This window comes from Pseudophryne corroboree, unplaced genomic scaffold (assembly GCF_028390025.1).
Source record: "Pseudophryne corroboree isolate aPseCor3 unplaced genomic scaffold, aPseCor3.hap2 scaffold_545, whole genome shotgun sequence".
In the NCBI taxonomy this organism is placed as follows: domain Eukaryota; kingdom Metazoa; phylum Chordata; class Amphibia; order Anura; family Myobatrachidae; genus Pseudophryne; species Pseudophryne corroboree.
In genome coordinates this window covers 15,487-37,500 of record NW_026970145.1, presented here as the reverse complement: position 1 = coordinate 37,500, position 22,014 = coordinate 15,487, and the positions used below count along the sequence as shown (strand labels likewise).

At 46.5% G+C, this 22,014-nt stretch overlaps 19 non-coding genes across 19 annotated transcripts; 7 read left to right on the top strand and 12 right to left on the bottom strand.

Moving 5' to 3' along the window:
* Nucleotides 1-511: 511 nt before the first annotated feature.
* On the bottom strand, nucleotides 512-674 carry LOC135032511 (U1 spliceosomal RNA). Its single transcript, XR_010228021.1, has one exon. It is a non-coding gene; the product is annotated as a U1 spliceosomal RNA (small nuclear RNA).
* Nucleotides 675-826: 152 nt separating this feature from the next.
* LOC135032582 (U1 spliceosomal RNA) lies at nucleotides 827-990 on the bottom strand. Its single transcript, XR_010228085.1, has one exon. It is a non-coding gene; the product is annotated as a U1 spliceosomal RNA (small nuclear RNA).
* Nucleotides 991-1,134: 144 nt separating this feature from the next.
* LOC135032550 (U5 spliceosomal RNA) lies at nucleotides 1,135-1,250 on the top strand. Its single transcript, XR_010228054.1, has one exon. It is a non-coding gene; the product is annotated as a U5 spliceosomal RNA (small nuclear RNA).
* A 270-nt stretch (nucleotides 1,251-1,520) lies between these two features.
* On the top strand, nucleotides 1,521-1,637 carry LOC135032563 (U5 spliceosomal RNA). Its single transcript, XR_010228066.1, has one exon. It is a non-coding gene; the product is annotated as a U5 spliceosomal RNA (small nuclear RNA).
* Nucleotides 1,638-1,923: 286 nt separating this feature from the next.
* LOC135032561 (U5 spliceosomal RNA) lies at nucleotides 1,924-2,036 on the top strand. The gene has a single exon (XR_010228064.1). It is a non-coding gene; the product is annotated as a U5 spliceosomal RNA (small nuclear RNA).
* Nucleotides 2,037-6,852: 4,816 nt separating this feature from the next.
* On the bottom strand, nucleotides 6,853-7,015 carry LOC135032537 (U1 spliceosomal RNA). Its single transcript, XR_010228042.1, has one exon. It is a non-coding gene; the product is annotated as a U1 spliceosomal RNA (small nuclear RNA).
* Nucleotides 7,016-7,159: 144 nt separating this feature from the next.
* Nucleotides 7,160-7,275, top strand: LOC135032549 (U5 spliceosomal RNA). The gene has a single exon (XR_010228053.1). It is a non-coding gene; the product is annotated as a U5 spliceosomal RNA (small nuclear RNA).
* A 270-nt stretch (nucleotides 7,276-7,545) lies between these two features.
* Nucleotides 7,546-7,661, top strand: LOC135032555 (U5 spliceosomal RNA). The gene has a single exon (XR_010228059.1). It is a non-coding gene; the product is annotated as a U5 spliceosomal RNA (small nuclear RNA).
* Nucleotides 7,662-7,947: 286 nt separating this feature from the next.
* Nucleotides 7,948-8,063, top strand: LOC135032546 (U5 spliceosomal RNA). Its single transcript, XR_010228050.1, has one exon. It is a non-coding gene; the product is annotated as a U5 spliceosomal RNA (small nuclear RNA).
* Nucleotides 8,064-8,338: 275 nt separating this feature from the next.
* On the top strand, nucleotides 8,339-8,454 carry LOC135032558 (U5 spliceosomal RNA). Its single transcript, XR_010228061.1, has one exon. It is a non-coding gene; the product is annotated as a U5 spliceosomal RNA (small nuclear RNA).
* Nucleotides 8,455-15,080: 6,626 nt separating this feature from the next.
* On the bottom strand, nucleotides 15,081-15,244 carry LOC135032400 (U1 spliceosomal RNA). Its single transcript, XR_010227924.1, has one exon. It is a non-coding gene; the product is annotated as a U1 spliceosomal RNA (small nuclear RNA).
* A 671-nt stretch (nucleotides 15,245-15,915) lies between these two features.
* Nucleotides 15,916-16,078, bottom strand: LOC135032534 (U1 spliceosomal RNA). The gene has a single exon (XR_010228040.1). It is a non-coding gene; the product is annotated as a U1 spliceosomal RNA (small nuclear RNA).
* Nucleotides 16,079-16,230: 152 nt separating this feature from the next.
* LOC135032411 (U1 spliceosomal RNA) lies at nucleotides 16,231-16,394 on the bottom strand. The gene has a single exon (XR_010227934.1). It is a non-coding gene; the product is annotated as a U1 spliceosomal RNA (small nuclear RNA).
* A 668-nt stretch (nucleotides 16,395-17,062) lies between these two features.
* Nucleotides 17,063-17,226, bottom strand: LOC135032524 (U1 spliceosomal RNA). Its single transcript, XR_010228032.1, has one exon. It is a non-coding gene; the product is annotated as a U1 spliceosomal RNA (small nuclear RNA).
* A 152-nt stretch (nucleotides 17,227-17,378) lies between these two features.
* On the bottom strand, nucleotides 17,379-17,542 carry LOC135032578 (U1 spliceosomal RNA). Its single transcript, XR_010228081.1, has one exon. It is a non-coding gene; the product is annotated as a U1 spliceosomal RNA (small nuclear RNA).
* Nucleotides 17,543-18,212: 670 nt separating this feature from the next.
* On the bottom strand, nucleotides 18,213-18,375 carry LOC135032518 (U1 spliceosomal RNA). Its single transcript, XR_010228027.1, has one exon. It is a non-coding gene; the product is annotated as a U1 spliceosomal RNA (small nuclear RNA).
* Nucleotides 18,376-18,527: 152 nt separating this feature from the next.
* On the bottom strand, nucleotides 18,528-18,691 carry LOC135032594 (U1 spliceosomal RNA). The gene has a single exon (XR_010228096.1). It is a non-coding gene; the product is annotated as a U1 spliceosomal RNA (small nuclear RNA).
* A 666-nt stretch (nucleotides 18,692-19,357) lies between these two features.
* On the bottom strand, nucleotides 19,358-19,528 carry LOC135032521 (U1 spliceosomal RNA). Its single transcript, XR_010228030.1, has one exon. It is a non-coding gene; the product is annotated as a U1 spliceosomal RNA (small nuclear RNA).
* Nucleotides 19,529-19,680: 152 nt separating this feature from the next.
* LOC135032602 (U1 spliceosomal RNA) lies at nucleotides 19,681-19,844 on the bottom strand. The gene has a single exon (XR_010228103.1). It is a non-coding gene; the product is annotated as a U1 spliceosomal RNA (small nuclear RNA).
* Between the last annotated feature and the right edge of the window lie 2,170 nt (nucleotides 19,845-22,014).

Genomic DNA, 22,014 nt, shown 5'->3' with positions numbered 1-22,014 from the left:
GAAGCACCCCCAAACAACAAACCAAATGCAACAACTAGTGCAAGCATTCCTGGGGGAAGGCCTGCAGCAGATGAATTTGCATACGGTGATGTCATCCAAGCAGTGGGTCAAAGTTGGCTTCAACCCTCGTCTGCATATGAAAAGAGAAAAGGGGCGTGCAGGGCATAGCGGCCTTTTGCGGCGCTTGGATGACCCCTAGTTCGCATTAAACACCTCCACCCTCCTTCGGTGTGGGGCTCATGTTGGCTATGCCCCAGCCCCTGAAGCATTCAAGCTGATTTCTTGCAGCAGCTGGGCACTGTAACAGCTCCAGAGCTGCTCTGTACGGCAAGTAAAAGGGTGTGGGCCCTGCAGCACTACCTGTAGTTTGCATTGTGCATTGGAAGGCACAAAATAAGCAGACAAGAGGAGAAGTCAGGATAGTGCACAAGGGTATAAAAGGGAGGGGCTCATGAAAAAAGAAGTGGAAACAGACAGCAAACTAGGCTGGAGAGAGACCTGAGACAAAGAGATCTGAATTATACGAGAGCCGACCAGGGGAAACACAAATTATGCAGTCAAGCTTCCCACATTTGGGGAAATCGCAGGGGCACCACACCCAGAGTGCAATGGGTGAGCCTTGCCCTGGGAGAAGCACCTTCATGATCATAGTATCTCACCTGGCAGGTAAGTAGGAGTTGGGCTAGAGCTGGGGAGGGTCGCTACTCGGGCACCCCCCTGTCAAGTGAAAGAGATCCAACTTAGGCAGCACAAGGGAACTCTCGAAAGAAGAACAAGGCTAGAGGAAGATCTGAGACAAATAAATCTGACTTTTACCAGAGCTGACTAGAGGAAAGCACAAACACAGTCCCCCACTACCACAAATAATGCAGTCGAGTTTCCCACATTTGGGGAAATCACAGGGGTCAGCATACCCAGAATGCAATGAATGAACCTCACCCTGGGAGAACAATCTTCATGACCATGGTATCGCCTATGCAAAATAAGTATGATTTGGGATAGGGCTGGGGAGGGCCGCTGCTCAGGCACATCTCTGTCAAGTAAAGGAGATTCAGCTGAGGCAGCACAAGGGAACTCTCATCTGGGGACAACAACTGCAGGGAGAACACATATTTTCAGATAAAAATCTTGGTCATGCTCTGGTTTCTCTTCAGAACGAACAAATCTTTCGCCTCTTACTAAAGATTTCCGTGGAGAGGAGCAAAACCGAGTTTTATCTCAATTTTTGCATGCCCCATCTTTTTGGGGTTTCTTTTACCGGTTTAAAGATAGAATGAGTGTGCTTTAATGTAAGCTCATTTGCATAGAAATGACAGTAAATGTTTATTTATGTTCAAACAGAACTTTCTTGACCATGCTACTTGCTTTAAAGATCTGGGAGCACATGGAATACAGTACAAACCATGCTTATAGCAAGGAGAAGCCAGGTGAGAAATCTGCTTTCTTTCAAATTGGGCGCTCACTTTGATCTGAATGAGGACTGCTGGCACAGCACTCAGGCGACAGGTGGAATCTTGGTCATGCTCTGGTTTCTCTTCAGAATGAACAAATCTTTCGCCTTTTATTAAAGATTATCCGTGGAGAGGAGCAAAACTGAGTTTTATCTCAATTTTTGCATGCCCCATATTATTGGGGTTTCTTTTATCAGTTTAAAGACAGAACGAGTGTGCTTTCTTGTTAGCTTTAATGTAAGTTTATTTGCATAACAATGACAATAAATGTCTGTTTCTTTTCAAGCAGAACTTTCTTGACCATACTAATTGCTTGAAAGATCTGGGAGCACATGGAAAAGAGTACAAACCATGTTTATAGCAAGGGGAAGCCTGGTGAGAAATCTGCTTTCTTTCTTTCAAATTGGGTGCTCACTTTGAGCTGAATGAGGACTGCTGGCATGGCACTCAGGCGACAGGTGGAATCTTGGTCATGCTCTGGTTTCTCTTCAGAACGAACAAATCTTTCGCCTTTTACTAAAGATTTCCGTGGAGAGGAGCAAAACTGAGTTTTATCTCAATTTTTGCATGCCCCATATCATACCTCCCAACTGTCCCGATTTTCGCGGGACAGTCCCGTTTTTTGGGGACTGTCCCGCTGTCCCACCTGCGGGCCGCAGTGTCCCGCGGTGGGGAGGACAGTTGGGAGGCTCTGTCTGTCGCTGCCCTGCTTAGCAGAGCAGCGGTGAATAGTCGCTGTGCGCACAGCGTCTATTCACTGAAGTCAGAGGGAGAGGTGGCATGCCAGCGGCTCACAGAGCGCTGGGCATGCCCCCTCAGTGCCGAAAACGGGGGCGTGACTCGCGATCGCGGGTCCTCCCGCGAAGCCATGCCCCTTTTTACTTAGGCCACGCCCTTTTTGGGAGCGCGTGCGACTTCGCCGCGCGTGTGTCCCTCTTTGCGAGCCGACAAAGTTGGGAGGTATGCCCATATTATTGGGGTTTCTTTTATCAGTTTAAAGACAGAACGAGTGTGCTTTCTGGTTAGCTTTAATGTAAGTTTATTTGCATAACAATGACAGTAAATGTTTGTTTCTTTTCAAACAGAACTTTCTTGACCATGCTACTTGCTTGAAAGATCTGGGAGCACATGGAAAACAGTACAAACCATGCAGTATCACAAGAGCCTTTATTTGATCTTTCATGAAGATAGAGCAGAATTGAGGACACGTCAACAATTTCTGCCGAAGGTGGTTCATCTTTCCACATGGTGCCTTTGGCCACTGACACCTTCGTTGAGTCAAAGTCTCTGGCTGTGGTCAGAACTTTGAAAATTTATGTCACCAGAACGGTTCAGATTAGGAAAACAGAGGCTCTGTTTGTCCTGTATGCTCCCAACAGGATTGGGTGTCCTGCTTCCATGTAGACCATTATGCGCTGGATCTGTGGTAAGATTCAGCATGCTCATTCCATGGCAGGATTGCCGTTACTGAATTAGGTGAAGACCCATTCTACTAGAAAGGTGGGTTCATCCTGGGCAGCTGGTCGGGGAGTCTCGGCATTGCAACTTTGCCGAGCAGCTATTTAGTAAACACTTTTGCTAAGTTTTACAAGTTTGATACCTTGGCCGATGATAACTTCAAGTTGGGTCATTCGGTGCTGCAGAGTCGTACGCACTCTTCCACCCGTTCAAGAGCTTTGGTATAACCCCATGGTTCTTAATGTGACCCCAGCATCCTCTAGGTCGTATGAGAAAATAGGATTTTAATACCTACCGGTAAATCCTTTTCTCTTAGTCTGTAGAGGATGCTGGGCACCCGTCCCAGTCCATACTGTGTCTGCAGTTATTACTTGTGGTTATACACATGTTGTGTTATGGTTCTGGTCAGCTTTTTGCTGCAATTATTCATGCCGTTGGCTTGTGTTCTGTTGAATGCCACGTTCTGCGGCATGCTTAAGGTGTGAGCTGGTAAGATGCTCACCTTAGTTTAACAATAAATCCTTTCCTCGAAATGTCCGTCTCCATGGGCACAGTTCCTATAACTGGAGTCTGGAGGAGGGGCATAGAGGGAGGAGCCAGTTCACACCCTTTGATAGTCTTAAAGTGCCCATGTCTCTTGCGGATCCCGTCTATACCCCATGGTTCTTAATGTGACCCCAGCATCCTCTACGGACTAAGAGAAAAGGATGCCCTTGCGCACTATCCTGACTTCTCCTCCCGTCTGCTTACTTTGTGCCTTCCAACGCACAATGCAAACTACAGGTGGTGCTGCAGGGCCCACACCCTTTTACTTGCCTTACAGAACAGCTCTGGAGCTGTTACAGTGCCCAGCTGCTGCAAGAAATCAGCTTGAATGCTTCAGGGGATGGGGCATGGCCAACATGAGCCCCACACCAAAGGAGGGTGGGGGTGTTTAATGAGAACTAGGGGTCATCCAAGCACTGCAAAAGGCCGCCATGCCCTGCACGCCCCTTTTCTCTTTTCATATGCAGATGAGGGTTCCAGCCAACTTTGGCCCACTGCTTGAATAACATCACTGTATGCAAATCCGTCTGCTGCAGACCTTCCCCCAGGAAGGCTTGTACTAGATGCTGCATATGGTTTGATATTTGATGGTGCTTCAGTATTAGGCAGCCTTCCGCCCTCCCATGTTCATCTGAAAAGATGTGGTCTCCCTGCAGTTGTTGTCCCCAGACGAGAGTTCCCTTGTGCTTCCTCAGTTGAATCTCCTTAACTTGACGGGGGAGGGGCTGCCCGAGCAGCCACCCTCCCCAGCCCTATCCCAACTCATACTTATTTTGCATATGAGATCTCTTGATCATGAAGATTGTTCTCACAGGGTGAGGTTCATCCATTATATTTTAAAATAGGAAGGTACAAATTACATATTTGAATTGCATTTATGTGCTGGATTCAAATGTCCCCCCCCCCCCCCCTTCCTTTCTCAATTGTGCCCGTCAGCAGCTATTCTAAGGTTGCTGCCAATGGGTGTGACACATTAATTTCTTCTGTGGGGTACACTGGACTCCACAAGGATTCACATTGGGGTGTAGAGTAGGATCTTGATCTGAGGCACCAACCGGCTCAAAGCTTTTGACTGTTCCCAAGATGCTCAGTGCATTCTCCTCTATAACCCCGCTTCCATGAACAGGGAGCTCAGTTTGTAGTTGGTGCCTTCAGTAGCAGGCCACTTAACAGGGGCCTGCCTCAGGCAGCCTATTCTTAGCTATAAATTTTGACAAGAAAAGAAGAACTTGTTTTATGAGAATCTACAAGGGCTGCAGCAGGCTAGGTCTAATAGACATCTTTACTGCAGCTTCATCACTCCCAGCGGCGCTGTATACTCCCGTGCCCTGGTTGCTGGGTCACTGCAGCGGAGGGTCCGGTTTCATCCTAAGGTCAGTCACACACACACCACCCTTCCGGATCACGAGGCCGCTGATGAAGGGGAGCGTGGCCGTAGGGGGTGGACCGTGTGTGCACTGGCGTGGACACTGATTACTGGGCAGCCGCTCCACTAGCCACCAGGTACAGTTAAGGAGCACAGGTCTGGGGGTTTTTCTCCTATATTAACCCAATTTTGTACTGCCCGCAGCGCATTGTGATAGGTAATAGGGCCTGATTCAGGTTGGATTGCAATCACAATAAGCGATCCAACTGCAAAAATTGCTTAGAGCATACGCATGTGCCTGCATTTTCTGCGGCACCCCGCAGAGAATGCGATCGCCTCTGCCTGTCAATCGGGGCGGGGGGGGATAGGTGGGTCAGCAACACTCCATTTCCAAGTCAGGGATGGAGCGGTGCGGGGGCAAGGCTTCAAAATGGGGTCTGCAACGGAGTAGACACAGGGGGCGTGGTCACAGCGGCTGTATGACATCACATTCAGCCGCTGTGATCACAAAAATGGTGGCGGCTTCCTGCGCGCACATACAGTCTGCACCAGCAGGAGGCTACACCATTTTTTATGATCACGCTGAACTGCAGTGCGACTGCAATTACAGCATGGTCAAGAAGGGAGGCGTCATGCTGGGTGGCCATGCCCTTTCACTGTGCAGGAGCCAGCACCGCTCACACACTAGTCCCCGGGTGCAGCCCCCAACCCCCGGGACACCCGGAGCAACAAAATGTAGATTCAGGCCACCAGGCCACGCCCCTACCTATGAAACCATGCCTCCTTTTTACCATTGCGCTGCTTATCTGCGCGCACTGCATTACAATCTCCCTCGCCACCTCTCTGGGTGTCACCAGTGATAGTGACACCTCTGCCATGCTTGTAGCAGCTGGTCCTAAGATCTACGCCTCAAGCCCTGAGTGTTTGCCCTTGTGACTTGTTGATCATCATAGCGAAGCAGATGCTTACAGAAAACTGCAGGGGCTTAGATTGAAAATAAAAAAATTGATTGGTATAAGGTAGAGAGGAGCGGGTTCGGTTCTCCGAGAACCGAATTCCCCACGAACTCCACGTTGTTTACACTGGTCCGAGGCAGGCTCGGTTGTTCCCGCCTGACTCGCAAAACCTGAACAAGGGAAAATGTCATCATCCCGCTGTCGGATTCTCGCGAGATTCGGATTCCATATAAAGAGCTGCGCGTTGCCGCCATTTTTACTCGTGCATTGAAGAGAGAGCGGAATGGACGTGGCTATGTTCTCTCAGTGGAAATCTCAATATCAGTGCTCAGTATCAGTGGTTACTTATTGCTGCTCAGTAATACTAGTAGTGTGTCTCTCCTGCTCAGTGTCAGTTCTCAGTAGTATCCTCATCAGTGCTCAGTATCACTGCTCATTGTCTTGTGCTGCATTGTGGTGCTCAGCATACTACAGTACATTACTAATAGTCCAGTGCTGCATCTTGCTGCTCAGTGTCAGTTCTAGTATCCTCATCAGTGCTCACTATCACTGTTCATTGCATTTTGGTTTTCTGTATACTACAGTAACATAGTAATATAGTAACATATAGTAACATAGTTTTTGAGGTTGAATAGAGGCAAATTGCCCATCGTGTTCAACCTGTTTTAAGTTGTGATGATTCTACATACTTGCTGAATAATGTTTTATGACTAGTTAGCTACTATAACTCATGTTACCCCCGGATTAACCATGTTGATATTTTAAGTATTATAACCTTAGATAGCTTTTTCATTCAGAAATGTATCCATTCCTTTTTTAAATCCAATTACAGAGTCCGCCATTACCACCTTCCCTGGCAGGGAATTCCACATCCTGATTGCCCTAACAGTAAAGATCATAGTATCTCACCTGGCAGGTAAGTAGGAGTTGGGCTAGAGCTGTGGAGGATTGCTGCTCGGGCACCCCCTGTCAAGTGAAGGAGATCCAACTGAGGCAGCACAAGGGAACTCTCGAAAGAAGAACAAGGCTAGAGGAAGATCTGAGACAAAGAAATCTGACTTTTACCAGAGCTGACCAGAGGAAAGCACAAACACAGTCCCCCACTACCACAAATAATGCAGTCGAGTTTCCCACATTGGGGAAATCACAGGGGTCAGCATACCCAGAATGCAATGAATGAACCTCACCCTGGGAGAACAATCTTCATGACCATGGTATCTCCTATGCAAAATAAGTATGATTTGGGATAGGGCTGGGGAGGGCCGCTGCTCAGGCACATCTCAGTCAAGTAAAGGAGATTCAACTGAGGCAGCACAAGGGAACTCTCATCTGGGGACAACAACTGCAGGGAGAACACATATTTTCAGATGAAAATCTTGGTCATGCTCTGGCTTCTCTTCAGAACGAACAAATCTTTCGCCTTTTACTAAAGATTTCCGTGGAGAGGAGCAAAACTGAGTTTTACCTCAATTTTTGCATGCCCCATCTTTTTGGATTTTCTTTTATCGGTTTAAAGATAGAATGAGTGTGCTTTAATGAAAGCTCATTTGCATAGAAATTACAGTAAATGTTTGTTTCTTTTCAAACAGAACTTTCTTGACCATGCTACTTGCTTGAAAGATCTGGGAGCACATGGAATACAGTACAAACCATGCTTATAGCAAGGAGAAGCCAGGTGAGAAATCTGCTTTCTTTCAAATTGGGCGCTCACTTTGATCTGAATGAGGACTGCTGGCATGGCACTCAGGCGACAGGTGGAATCTTGGTCATGCTCTGGTTTCTCTTCAGAATGAACAAATCTTTCGCCATTTATTAAAGATTTCCGTGGAGAGGAGCAAAACTGAGTTTTATCTCAATTTTTGCATGCCCCATATTATTGGGGTTTCTTTTATCAGTTTAAGGACAGAATGAGTGTGCTTTCTTGTTGGCTTTAATGTAAGTTTATTTGTATAACAATGACAGTAAATGTCTGTTTCTTTTCAAACAGAACTTTCTTGACCATGCTACTTGCTTGAAAGATCTGGGAGCACATGGAAAAGAGTACAAACCATGCTTATAGCAAGGGGAAGCCTGGTGAGAAATCTGCTTTCTTTCTTTCAAATTGGGTGCTCACTTTGAGCTGAATGAGGACTGCTGGCATGGCACTCAGGCGACAGGTGGAATCTTGGTCATGCTCTGGTTTCTCTTCAGAACGAACAAATCTTTCGCCTTTTACTAAAGATTTCCGTGGAGAGGAGCAAAACTGAGTTTTATCTCAAATTTTGCATTCCCCATCTTATTGGGGTTTTATTTTATCTGTTTAAAGATAGAACGAGTGTGCTTTAATGTAAGCTCATTTGCATAGAAATGACAGTAAATGTTTGTTTCTTTTCAAACAGAACTTTCTTGACTATACTAATTGCTTGAAAGATCTGGGAACACATGGAAAAGAGTACAAACCATGTTTATAGCTAGGGGAAGCCTGGTGAGAAATCTGCTATCTTTCTTTCAAATTGGGTGCTCACTTTGAGCTCAATGAGAACTGCTGGCATGGCACTCAGGCGACAGGTGGAATCTTGGTCATGCTCTGGTTTCTCTTCAGAACTAACAAATATTTCGCCTTTTATTAAAGATTTCCGTGGAGAGGAGCAAAACTGAGTTTTATCTCAATTTTTGCATGCCCCATATTATTGGGGTTTCTTTTATCAGTTTAAAGACAGAACGAGTGTGCTTTCTTGTTAGCTTTAATGTAAGTTGCCATAGATGCAGTGAAACACACGTGTAGGGCACGGCGTGTCCGCGTGTATTTGACTCATGTGAAATGTTATAAAACAAAAATATATGATTATGATGTTAGCTGTTAGTCTCCACTAATAGGGAATAGAAGCTGAGCTATAAGAAAGGAATACACTAGATATGATGTCACTTAGCAGATACAATGTCTAAAGTGCATACAGATAGCTACTAATAACTCTTGATAAGAAAGTATATCAGTGTGGGTATATTTATATGATGGGATATTGGGACTAGTGAATATATATCACTCCTGCTGTCCAGATTGGCAATAACCAGACAATTATGATAAGAGTAGAGATGTCACATGGGCTGCTATAGATATTAATTTAATGCTGTATGTGTCATTTGTTACAAATGGATACATTTTCTATGAGTCAGCCTAGCAGCTGCATGTTCTAACAGAACACTATCCTCACACAGAATCTGCTAACCTTGAGATAACTAAATGACAGTGTGTAACAGTCTCTTTACTATAAGACTGTTACAAAGTAATATATATATTTGAAGTCAGTCTAGCAGCTGTGTGTTCCAGCAGTTTATAAGACAAAGAAAATCTCCTATTGTGGAATCTAGACACATGGGACTGCTGGCCTGTGTCATACTATTTCTATGTAATACCAGTAACATGTATATAACTGTTACATAATTGTTACAAATGGATAAATCTTTGAGTCAGCCTAGCAGCTGCATGTCCTAACAGGACACCATAAATCCTTTACAGTGTAACAAATTGATTGGTAACACTTAAAGGCTGGAGAGCAGTTATATGCCTTACTAGCATACTCAATATACCACATTATTACACCAGTTACCACGATTATTGACAGCGCATTTGATATATTATATTACCCTCACACTGAGTCTGTTTACCTTTAGATAACTAAGTGACCGAATATGTAACAGTTTCTCTATCATAAGACTGTTACAAAGTGAGATAGATATATTTGGAAGTCAGTCAAACAGCTGTGTGTTTCAGCGGTTTATAAGAAAATTCCTCATTGTGGAATCTGGACCACTAAGGGTTATTATATATATAGCACATGGAATTGCCACATCTCCCTATATGATAATTTCATTACACTGTAACATAATAAGAATTAACTCTTTAACAGTGTAAATAGAGAGTAATGAATCTCTGACACATGGAATATATTATTTCTTAGATGAATTGGATAAACCATTATGACAGACACTTTGCTTCCTAATAAGAATTGAGGTGGCTATACCTCTAAGGAAAGCATTATTGCCTACGCCTAGATCAGATTAAATAAGATCTGGCTGAATATATGAAGGAAGGTTGCTATTTATATGAGAATTGGAATTGCTATATTCCTTAAGGCAACCCCACCGATTGATATATGTTGTCAATTAAGTATATCTGAACGGCTATATCTGGACCAGATTTAATAAGATCTGGCTGATTATATGAAGGAGGGCTGCTATTTATATTGGAATTGCCATATTCCTTAAGGCAACCGCACCTGTTGGTATATCTCGCCAATTAACTATATCTAAACAGCTAAATTAAAGCTATTCATCATTTTTTTAGTTTGGATATTAATAAATATGATCTTTCCATGATGCATAGAGATTTCCCTATCAAGTGATTCCTTATCCGATATAGAAAGCTATCCCCCTGTGGTATTGAATTTAGGAATATAGTCTTAGGGGACACAGAGAAATAAGTGATCCCCATCTACCTAAGCACCCCACAAATTGGAGGTTAGCTTACCGGTTATACTCAATCACCCCCACAAATTCGCCAATGGGGATGGCTTCCCGGGAGGTAACCCCTATTGAGTGAAGGGAGTATATAGGATACGACCCAGTGGTACCTGACGACATAGATACTAACAGCTATTTAATAACATTACGCTAGAAAGTGATTATTAGCAACATATATATCTATATAAACAACCCCGCCAGGGTTGTGCCTTCAAAAATAATCACACACGGACACGCTTTTTAAACCTTTTTTTCACATCTCTTTATTCTTCTTATGCACATGTATGTTAGTTCTGTGATTTTAACCTTTATGTTTCACTGCAGTTTGGGATAATAATATTAATATTTATCCAATTTTAATACATACTTAATAAAGGTTATATTTTATGATTCATTCATTCTGTCCAGTGCGTCAACAGTGCAGATTTCTTCTTGTTTTTTCTCCCAAATTCTATAACAATGACAGTAAATGTTGTTTCTTTTCAAACAGAACTTTCTTGACCATGCTACTTGCTTGAAAGATCTGGGAGCACATGGAAAACAGTACAAACCATGCAGTATCACAAGAGCCTTTATTTGATCTTTCATGAAGATAGAGCAGAATTGAGGACACGTCAACAATTTCTGCCGAAGGTGGTTCATCTTTCCACATGGTGCCTTTGGCCACTGACACCTTCGTTGAGTCAAAGTCTCTGGCTGTGGTCAGAACTTTGAAAATTTATGTCACCAGAACGGTTCAGATTAGGAAAACAGAGGCTCTGTTTGTCCTGTATGCTCCCAACAGGATTGGGTGTCCTGCTTCCATGTAGACCATTATGCGCTGGATCTGTGGTAAGATTCAGCATGCTCATTCCATGGCAGGATTGCCGTTACTGAATTAGGTGAAGACCCATTCTACTAGAAAGGTGGGTTCATCCTGGGCAGCTGGTCGGGGAGTCTCGGCATTGCAACTTTGCCGAGCAGCTATTTAGTAAACACTTTTGCTAAGTTTTACAAGTTTGATACCTTGGCTGATGATAACCTCAAGTTGGGTCATTCGGTGCTGCAGAGTCGTACGCACTCTCCCACCCGTTCAAGAGCTTTGGTATAACCCCATGGTTCTTAATGTGACCCCAGCATCCTCTAGGTCGTATGAGAAAATAGGATTTTAATACCTACCGGTAAATCCTTTTCTCTTAGTCCGTAGAGGATGCTGGGCACCCGTCCCAGTCCATACTGTGTCTGCAGTTATTACTTGTGGTTATACACATGTTATGTTATGGTTCTGGTCAGCTTTTTGCTGCAATTGTTCATGCCGTTGGCTTGTGTTCTGTTGAATGCCACGTTCTGCGGCATGCTTAAGGTGTGAGCTGGTAAGATGCTCACCTTAGTTTAACAATAAATCCTTTCCTCGAAATGTCCGTCTCCCTGGGCACAGTTCCTATAACTGGAGTCTGGAGGAGGGGCATAGAGGGAGGAGCCAGTTCACACCCTTTGAAAGTCTTAAAGTGCCCATGTCTCTTGCGGATCCCGTCTATACCCCATGGTTCTTAATGTGACCCCAGCATCCTCTACGGACTAAGAGAAAAGGATGCCCTTGCGCACTATCCTGACTTCTCCTCCCGTCTGCTTACTTTGTGCCTTCCAACGCACAATGCGAACTACAGGTGGTGCTGCAGGGCCCACACCCTTTTACTTGCCTTACAGAACAGCTCTGGAGCTGTTACAGTGCCCAGCTGCTGCAAGAAATCAGCTTGAATGCTTCAGGGGATGGGGCATGGCCAACATGAGCCCCACACCAAAGGAGGGTGGGGGTGTTTAATGCGAACTAGGGGTCATCCAAGCACCGCAAAAGGCCGCCATGCCCTGCATGCCCCTTTTCTCTTTTCATATGCAGATGAGGGTTCCAGCCAACTTTGGCCCACATCTTGGATGACATCACCGTATGCAAATCCGTCTTCTGCAGACCTTCCCCCAGGAATGCTTGTACTAGTTGTTGCATATGGTTTGATATTTGATGGTGCTTCAATATTAGGCAGCCTTCCACCCTCCCATGTTCATCTGAACAGATGTGGTCTCCCTGCAGTTGTTGTCCCCAGACGAGAGTTCCCTTGTGCGTCCTCAGTTGAATCTCCTTAACTTGACGGGGGAGGGGCTGCCCGAGCAGCCACCCTCCCCAGCCCTATCCCAACTCATACTTATTTTGCATATGAGATCTCTTGATCATGAAGATTGTTCTCACAGGGTGAGGTTCATCCATTATATTTTAAAATAGGAAGGTACAAATTACATATTTGAATTGCATCTATGTGCTGGATTCAAATGTCCCCCCCCCCTTCCTTTCTCAATTGTGCCCGTCAGCAGCTATTCTAAGGTTGCTGCCAATGGGTGTGACACATTAATTTCTTCTGTGGGGTACACTGGACTCCACAAGGATTCACATTGGGGTGTAGAGTAGGATCTTGATCTGAGGCACCAACCGGCTCAAAGCTTTTGACTGTTCCCAAGATGCTCAGCGCATCCTCCTCTATAACCCCGCTTCCATGAACAGGGAGCTCAGTTTGTAGTTGGTGCCTTCAGTAGCAGGCCACTTAACAGGGGCCTGCCTCAGGCAGCCTATTCTTAGCTATTAATTTTGACAAGAAAAGAAGAACTTGTTTTATGAGAATCTACAAGGGCTGCAGCAGGCTAGGTCTAATAGACATCTTTACTGCAGCTTCATCACTCCCAGCGGCGCTGTATACTCCCGTGCCCTGGTTGCTGGGTCACTGCAGCGGAGGCTCCAGTTTCTTCCTAAGGTCAGTCACACACACACCGCCCTTCCGGATCACGAGGCCGCTGATGAAGGGGAGCGTGGCCATAGGGGGTGGACCGTGTGCGCACTGGCGTGGACACTGATTACTGGGCAGCCGCTCCACTAGCCACCAGGTACAGTTAAGGAGCACAGGTCTGGGAGTTTTACTCCTATATTAACCCAATTTTGTACTGCCCGCAGCGCATTGTGATAGGTAATAGGGCCTGATTCAGGTTGGAATGCAATCACAATAAGCGATCCAACTGCAAAAATTGCTAACAGCATACGCATGTGCCTGCATTTTCTGCGGCACCCCGCAGAGAATGCGATCGCCTCTGCCTGTCAATCGGGGCGGGGGGGGGGAGAGGGGGGTCAGCAACACTCCATTTCCAAGTCAGGGATGGAGCGGTGCGGGGGCAAGGCTTCAAAATGGGGTCTGCAACGGAGGAGACACAGGGGGCGTGGTCACAGCGGCTGTATGACATCACATTCAGCCGCTGTGATCACAAAAATGGTGGCGGCTTCCTGCGCGCACATACAGTCTGCACCAGCAGGAGGCTACACCATTTTTTATGATCACGCTGAACTGCAGTGCGACTGCAATTACAGCATGGTCAAGAATGGAGGTGTCATGATGGGTGGCCATGCCCTGTCACTGTGCAGGAGCCAGCACCGCACACACACTAGTCCCCGGGTGCAGCCCCCAACCCCCGGGACACCCGGAGCAACAAAATGTAGATTCAGGCCACCAGGCCACGCCCCTACCTATGAAACCATGCCTCCTTTTTACCATTGCGCTGCTTATCTGCGCGCACTGCATTACAATCTCCTTCGCCACCTCTCTGGGTGTCACCAGTGATAGTGACACCTCTGCCATGCTTGTAGCAGCTGGTCCTAAGATCTACGCCTCAAGCCCTGAGTGTTTGCCCTTGTGACTTGTTGATCATCATAGCGAAGCAGATGCTTACAGAAAACTGCAGGGGCTTAGATTGAAAATAAAAAAATTGATGGGTATAAGGTAGAGAGGAGCGGGTTCGGTTCTCCGAGAACCGAATTCCCGACGAACTCCACGTGGTTTACACTGGTCCGAGGCAGGCTCGGTTGTTCCCGCCTGACTCGGAAAACCTGAACAAGGGAAAATGTCATCATCCCGCTGTCGGATTCTCTCGAGATTCGGATTCCATATAAAGAGCTGCGCGTTGCCGCCATTTTTACTCGTGCATTGAAGAGAGAGCGGAGAGGACGTGGCTATGTTCTCTCAGTGGAAATCTCAATATCAGTGCTCAGTATCAGTGGTTACTTATTGCTGCTCAGTAATACTAGTAGTGTGTCTCTCCTGCTCAGTGTCAGTTCTCAGTAGTATCCTCATCAGTGCTCAGTATCACTGCTCATTGTCTTGTGCTGCATTGTGGTGCTCAGCATACTACAGTACATTACTAATAGTCCAGTGCTGCATCTTGCTGCTCAGTGTCAGTTCTAGTATCCTCATCAGTGCTCACTATCACTGCTCATTACATTGTGGTGTTCTGTATACTACAGTAACATAGTAATATAGTAACATATAGTAACATATTTTTTGAGGTTGAATAGAGGCAAATTGCCCATCGTGTTCAACCTGTTTTAAGTTGTGATGATTCTACATACTTGCTGAATAATGTTTTATAACTAGTTAGCTACTATAACTCATGTTACCCCCGGATTAACCATGTTGATATTTTAAGTATTATAACCTTGGATAGCTTTTTCATTCAGAAATGTATCCATTCCTTTTTTAAATCCAATTACAGAGTCCGCCATTACCACCTTCCCTGGCAGGGAATTCCACATCCTGATTGCCCTAACAGTGAACATCATAGTATCTCACCTGGCAGGTAAGTAGGAGTTGGGCTAGAGCTGTGGAGGATTGCTGCTCGGGCACCCCCTGTCAAGTGAAGGAGATCCAACTGAGGCAGCACAAGGGAACTCTCGAAAGAAGAACAAGGCTAGAGGAAGATCTGAGACAAAGAAATCTGACTTTTACCAGAGCTGACCAGAGGAAAGCACAAACGCAGTCCCCCACTACCACAAATAATGCAGTCGAGTTTCCCACATTTGGGGAAATCACAGGGGTCAGCATACCCAGAGTGCAATGAATGAACCTCACCCTGGGAGAACAATCTTCATGACCATGGTATCTCCTATGCAAAATAAGTATGATTTGGGATAGGGCTGGGGAGGGCCGCTGCTCAGGCACATCTCTGTCAAGTAAAGGAGATTCAACTGAGGCAACACAAGGGAACTCTCATCTGGGGACAACAACTGCAGGGAGAACACATATTTTCAGATGAACATGGGAGGGCAGAAGGCTGCCTAACACTGAAGCACCCCCAAACAACAAACCAAATGCAACTACTAGTGCAAGCATTCCTGGGGGAAGGCCTGCAGCAGATGGATTTGCATATGGTGATGTCATCCAAGCAGTGGGTCAAAGTTGGCTTCAACCCTCGTCTGCATATGAAAATAAAAAAGGGGTGTGCAGGGCATGGCGGCCTTTTGCGGCGCTTGGATGACCCCTAGTTTGCATTAAACACCTCCACCTTCCTTCGGTGTGGGGCTCATGTTGGCTATGCCCCAGCCCCTGAAGCATTCAAGCTGATTTCTTGCAGCAGCTGGGCACTGTAACAGCTCCAGAGCTGCTCTGTAAAGCAAGTAAAAGGGTGTGGGCCCTGCAGCACTACCTGTAGTTTGCATTGTGCGTTGGAAGGCACAAAGTAAGCAGACGGGAGAAGTCAGGATAGTGCACAAGGGCATAGAAGGGAGCGGCTCAAGAAAAGAGAAGTGGAAACAGACAGCAAACTAGGCTGGAGAGAGACCTGAGACAAAGAGATCTGAATTATACGAGAGCCGACCAGAGGAAACACAAATTATGTAATCAAGTGTCCCACATTTGGGGAAATCGTAGGAGCAGCACACCCAGAGTGCATTGGGTGAGCCTTGCCCTGGGAGAAGCACCTTCCTGATCATAGTATCTCACCTGGCAGGTAAGTAGGAGTTGGGCTAGAGCTGGGGAGGGTCGCTGTTCGGGCACCCCCCTGTCAAGTGAAGGAGATCCAACTGAGGCAGCACAAGGAAACTCTCGAAAAAAGAACAAGGCTAGAGGAAGATCTGAGACAAAGAAATCTGACTTTTACCAGAGCTGACCAGAGGAAAGCACAAACACAGTCCCCCACTACCACAAATAATGCAGTCGAGTTTCCCACATTTGGGGAAATGACAGGGGTCAGCATACCCAGAATGCAATGAATGAACCTCACCCTGGGAGAACAATCTTCATGACAATGGTATCTCCTATGCAAAATAAGTATGATTTGGGATAGGGCTGGGGAGGGCCGCTGCTCAGGCACATCTCTGTCAAGTAAAGGAGATTCAACTGAGGCAGCACAAGGGAACTCTCATCTGGGGACAACAACTGCAGGGAGAACACATATTTTCAGATGAACATGGGAGAGCAGAAGGCTGCCTAATACTGAAGCACCCCCAAACAACAAACCAAATGCAACAACTAGTACAAGCATTCCTGGGAAAAGGTCTGCAGAAGACGGATTTGCATACGGTGATGTCATCCAAGCAGTGGGCCAAAGTTGGCTGGAACCCTCATCTGCATATGAAAAGAGAAAAGGGGTATGCAGGGCATGGCGGCCTTTTGCGGCGCTTGGATGACCCTTAGTTCGCATTAAACACCTCCACCCTCCGTCGGTGTGGGGCTCATGTTGGCTATGCCCCAGCCCCTGAAGCATTCAAGCTGATTTCTTGCAGCAGCTGGGCACTGTAACAGCTCCAGAGCTGCTCTGTAAGGCAAGTAAAAGGGTGTTGGCCCTGCAGCACTACCTGTAGTTTGCATTGTGCGTTGGAAGGCACAAAGTAAGCAGACAGGAGAAGTCAGGAGAGTGCACAAGGGCAAGGGCAGGGGCTCAAGAAAAGAGAAGTGGAAACAGACAGCAAACTAGGCTGGAGAGAGACCTGAGACAAAGAGATCTGAATTATACGAGTAGCCGACCAGAGGAAACACAAATTATGTAGTCAAGTGTCCCACATTTGGGGAAATCGTAGGAGCAGCACACCCAGAGTGCAATGGGTGAGCCTTGCCCTTGGAGAAGCACCTTCCTGATCATAGTATCTCACCTGGCAGGTAAGTAGGAGTTGGGCTAGAGCTGGGGAGGGTCGCTGCTCGGGCACCCCCCTGTCAAGTGAAGGAAATCCAACTGAGGCAGCACAAGGAAACTCTCAAAAAAAGAACAAGGCTAGAGGAAGATCTGAGACAAAGAAATCTGACTTTTACCAGAGCTGACCAGAGGAAAGCACAAACACAGTCCCCCACTACCACAAATAATGCAGTCGAGTTTCCCACATTTGGGGAAATCACAGGGGTCAGCATACCCAGAATGCAATGAATGAACCTCACCCTGGAAGAACAATCTTCATGACCATGGTATCTCCTATGCAAAATAAGTATGATATGGGATAGGGCTGGGGAGGGCCGCTGCTCAGGCACATCTCTGTCAAGTAAAGGAGATTCAACTGAGGCAGCACAAGAGAACTCTCATCTGGGGACAACAACTGCAGGGAGAACACATATTTTCAGATGAACATGGGAGAGCAGAAGGCTGCCTAATACTGAAGCACCCCAAACAACAAACCAAATGCAACAACTAGTACAAGCATTCCTGGGGGAAGGTCTGCAGAAGACGTATTTGCATACGGTGATGTCATCCAAGCAGTGGGCCAAAGTTGGCTGGAACCCTCATCTGCATATGAAAAGAGAAAAGGGGTATGCAGGGCATGGCGGCCTTTTGCGGCGCCTGGATGACCCTTAGTTCGCATTAAACACCTCCACCCTCCGTCGGTGTGGGGCTCATGTTGGCTATGCCCCAGCCCCTGAAGCATTCAAGCTGATTTCTTGCAGCAGCTGGGCACTGTAACAGCTCCAGAGCTGCTCTGAAAGGCAAGTAAAAGGGTGTGGGCCCTGCAGCACTACCTGTAGTTTGCATTGTGCGTTGGAAGGCACAAAGTAAGCAGACAGGAGAAGTCAGGAGAGTGCACAAGGGCATAGAAGGCAGCGGCTCAAGAAAAGAGAAGTGGAAACAGACAGCAAACTAGGCTGGAGAGAGACCTGAGACAAAGAGATCTGAATTATACAAGAGCCGACCAGGGGAAACACAAATTATGCAGTCAAGTTTCCCACATTTGGGGAAATCGCAGGAGCAGCACACCCAGAGTGCAATGGGTGAGCCTTGCCCTGGGAGAAGCACCTTCATGATCATAGTATCTCACCTGGCAGTTATGTAGGAGTTGGGCTAGAGCTGGGGAGGGTCGCTGCTCGGGTACCCCCCTGTCAAGTGAAGGAGATCAAACTGAGGCAGCACAATGGAACTCTCGAAAGAAGAACAAGGCTAGAGGAAGATCTGAGACAAAGAAATCTGACTTTTACCAGAGCTGACCAGAGGAAAACACAAACACAGTCCCCCACTACCACAAATAATGCAGTTGAGTTTCCCACATTTGGGGAAATCACAGGGGTCAGCATACCCAGAATGCAATGAATGAACCTAACCCTGGGAGAACAATCTTTATGACCATGGTATCTCCTATGCAAAATAAGTATGATTTGGGATAGGGCTGGGGAGGGCCGCTGCTCAGGCACATCTCTGTCAAGTAAAGGAGATTCAACTGAGGCAGCACAAGGGAACTCTCATCTGGGGACAACAACTGCCGGGAGAACACATATTTTCAGATGAACATGGGAGGGCAGAAGGCTGCCTAATACTGAAGCACCCCCAAACAACAAACCAAATGCAACAACTAGTACAAGCATTCCTGGGGGAAGGTCTGCAGAAGACGGATTTGCATACAGTGATGTCATCCAAGCAGTGGGCCAAAGTTGGCTGGAACCCTCATCTGCATATGAAAAGAGAAAAGGGGTATGCAGGGCATGGCGGCCTTTTGCGGCGCTTGGATGACCCTTAGTTCGCATTAAACACCCCCACCCTACTTCGGTGTGGGGCTCATGTTGGCCATGCCCCAGCCCCTGAAGCATTCAAGCTGATTTCTTGCAGCAGCTTGGCACTGTAACAGCTCCAGAGCTGCTCTGTAAGGCAAGTAAAAGGGTGTGGGCCCTGCAGCACTACCTGTAGTTTGCATTGTGCATCGGAAGGCACAAAGTAAGCAGACAGGAGGAGAAGTCAGGATAGTGCACAAGGGTATAGAAGGGAGGGGCTCAAGAAAAAAGAAGTGGAAACAGACAGCAAACTAGGCTGGAGAGAGACCTGAGACAAAGAGATCTGAATTATATGAGAGCCGACTTAGGGAAACACAAATTATGCAATCAAGTTTCCCATATTTGGGGAAATCGCAGGGGCAGCACACCCAGAGTGCAATGGGTGAGCCTTGCCCTGGGAGAAGCAACTTCATGATCATAGTATCTCACCTGGCAGGTAAGTAGGAGTTGGGCTAGAGCTGGGGAGGGTCGCTGCTCGGGCACCCCCCTGTCAAGTGAAGGAGATCCAACTGAGGCAGCACAAGGGAACTCTTGAAAGAAGAACAAGGCTAGAGGAAGATCTGAGACAAAGAAATCTGACTTTTACCAGAGCTGACCAGAGGAAAGCACAAACACAGTCCCCCACTACCACAAATAATGCAGTTGAGTTTCCCACATTTGGGGAAATCACAGAGGTCAGCATACCCAGAACGCAATGAATGAACCTAACCCTGGGAGAACAATCTTCATGACCATGGTATCTCCTATGCAAAATAAGTATGATTTGGGATAGGGCTGGGGAGGGCCGCTGCTCAGGCACATCTCTGTCAAGTAAAGGAGATTCAACTGAGGCAGCACAAGGGAACTCTCATCTGGGGACAACAACTGCAGGGAGAACACATATTTTCAGATGAACATGGGAGGGCAGAAGGCTGCCTAATACTGAAGCACCCCCAAACAACAAACCAAATGCAACAACTAGTGCAAGCATTCCTGGGGGAAGGCCTGCCGCAGATGGATTTGCATATGGTGATGTCATCCAAGCAGTGGGTCAAAGTTGGCTTCAACCCTCGTCTGCATATGAAAAGAGAAAAGGGGCATGCAGGGCATGGCGGCCTTTTGCGGCGCTTGGCTGACCCCTAGTTTGCATTAAACACCTCCACCCTCCGTCGGTGTGGGGCTCGTGTTGGCTATGCCCCAGCCCCTGAAGCATTCAAGCTGATTTCTTGCTGCAGCTGGGCACTGTAACAGCTCCAGAGCTGCTCTGTAAGGCAAGTAAAAGGGTGTGGGCCCTGCAGCACTACCTGTAGTTTGCATTGTGCGTTGGAAGGCACAAAGTAAGCAGACAGGAGAAGTCTGGAGAGTGCACAAGGGCATAGAAGGCAGCGGCTCAAGAAAAGAGAAGTGGAAACAGACAGCAAACTAGGCTGGAGAGAGACCTGAGACAAAGAGATCTGAATTATACGAGAGCCGACCAGGGGAAACACAAATTATGCAGTCAAGTTTCCCACAGGAGTATATAGGATACGACCCAGTGGTACCTGACGACATAGATACTAACAGCTATTTAATAACATTACGCTAGAAAGTGATTATTAGCAACATATATATCTATATAAACAACCCCGCCAGGGTTGTGCCTTCAAAAATAATCACACACGGACACGCTTTTTAAACCTTTTTTTCACATCTCTTTATTCTTCTTATGCACATGTATGTTAGTTCTGTGATTTTAACCTTTATGTTTCACTGCAGTTTGGGATAATAATATTAATATTTATCCAATTTTAATACATACTTAATAAAGGTTATATTTTATGATTCATTCATTCTGTCCAGTGCGTCAACAGTGCAGATTTCTTCTTGTTTTTTCTCCCAAATTCTATAACAATGACAGTAAATGTTGTTTCTTTTCAAACAGAACTTTCTTGACCATGCTTCTTGCTTGAAAGATCTGGGAGCACATGGAAAACAGTACAAACCATGCAGTATCACAAGAGCCTTTATTTGATATTTCATGAAGATAGAGCAGAATTGAGGACACGTCAACTATTTCTGCCGAAGGTGGTTCATCTTTCCACATGGTGCCTTTGGCCACTGACACCTTCGTTGAGTCAAAGTCTCTGGCTGTGGTCAGAACTTTGAAAATTTATGTCACCAGAACGGTTCAGATTAGGAAAACAGAGGCTCTGTTTGTCCTGTATGCTCCCAACAGGATTGGGTGTCCTGCTTCCATGTAGACAATTATGCGCTGGATCTGTGGTAAGATTCAGCATGCTCATTCCACGGCAGGATTGCCGTTACTGAATTAGGTGAAGACCCATTCTACTAGAAAGGTGGGTTCATCCTGGGCAGCTGGTCGGGGAGTCTCGGCATTGCAACTTTGCCGAGCAGCTATTTAGTAAACACTTTTGCTAAGTTTTACAAGTTTTAGAGTAAAGGAGATTCAACTGAGGCAGCACAAGGGAACTCTCATCTGGGGACAACAACTGCAGTGAGAACACATATTTTCAGATGAACATGGGAGGGCAGAAGGCTGCCTAATACTGAAGCACCCCCAAACAACAAACCAAATGCAACAACTAGTACAAGCATTCCTGGGGGAAGGTCTGCAGAAGACGGATATGCATATAGTGATGTCATCCAAGCATTGGGCCAAAGTTGGCTGGAACCCTCATCTGCATATGAAAAGAGAAAAGGGGTATGCAGGGCATGGCGGCCTTTTGCGGCGCTTGGATGACCCTTAGTTCGCATTAAACACCCCCACCCTCCTTCGGTGTGGGGCTCATGTTGGCCATGCCCCAGCCCCTGAAGCATTCAAGCTGATTTCTTGCAGCAGCTTGGCACTGTAACAGCTCCAGAGCTGCTCTGTAAGGCAAGTAAAAGGGTGTGGGCCCTGCAGCACTACCTGTAGTTTGCATTGTGCATTGGAAGGCACAAAGTAAGCAGAC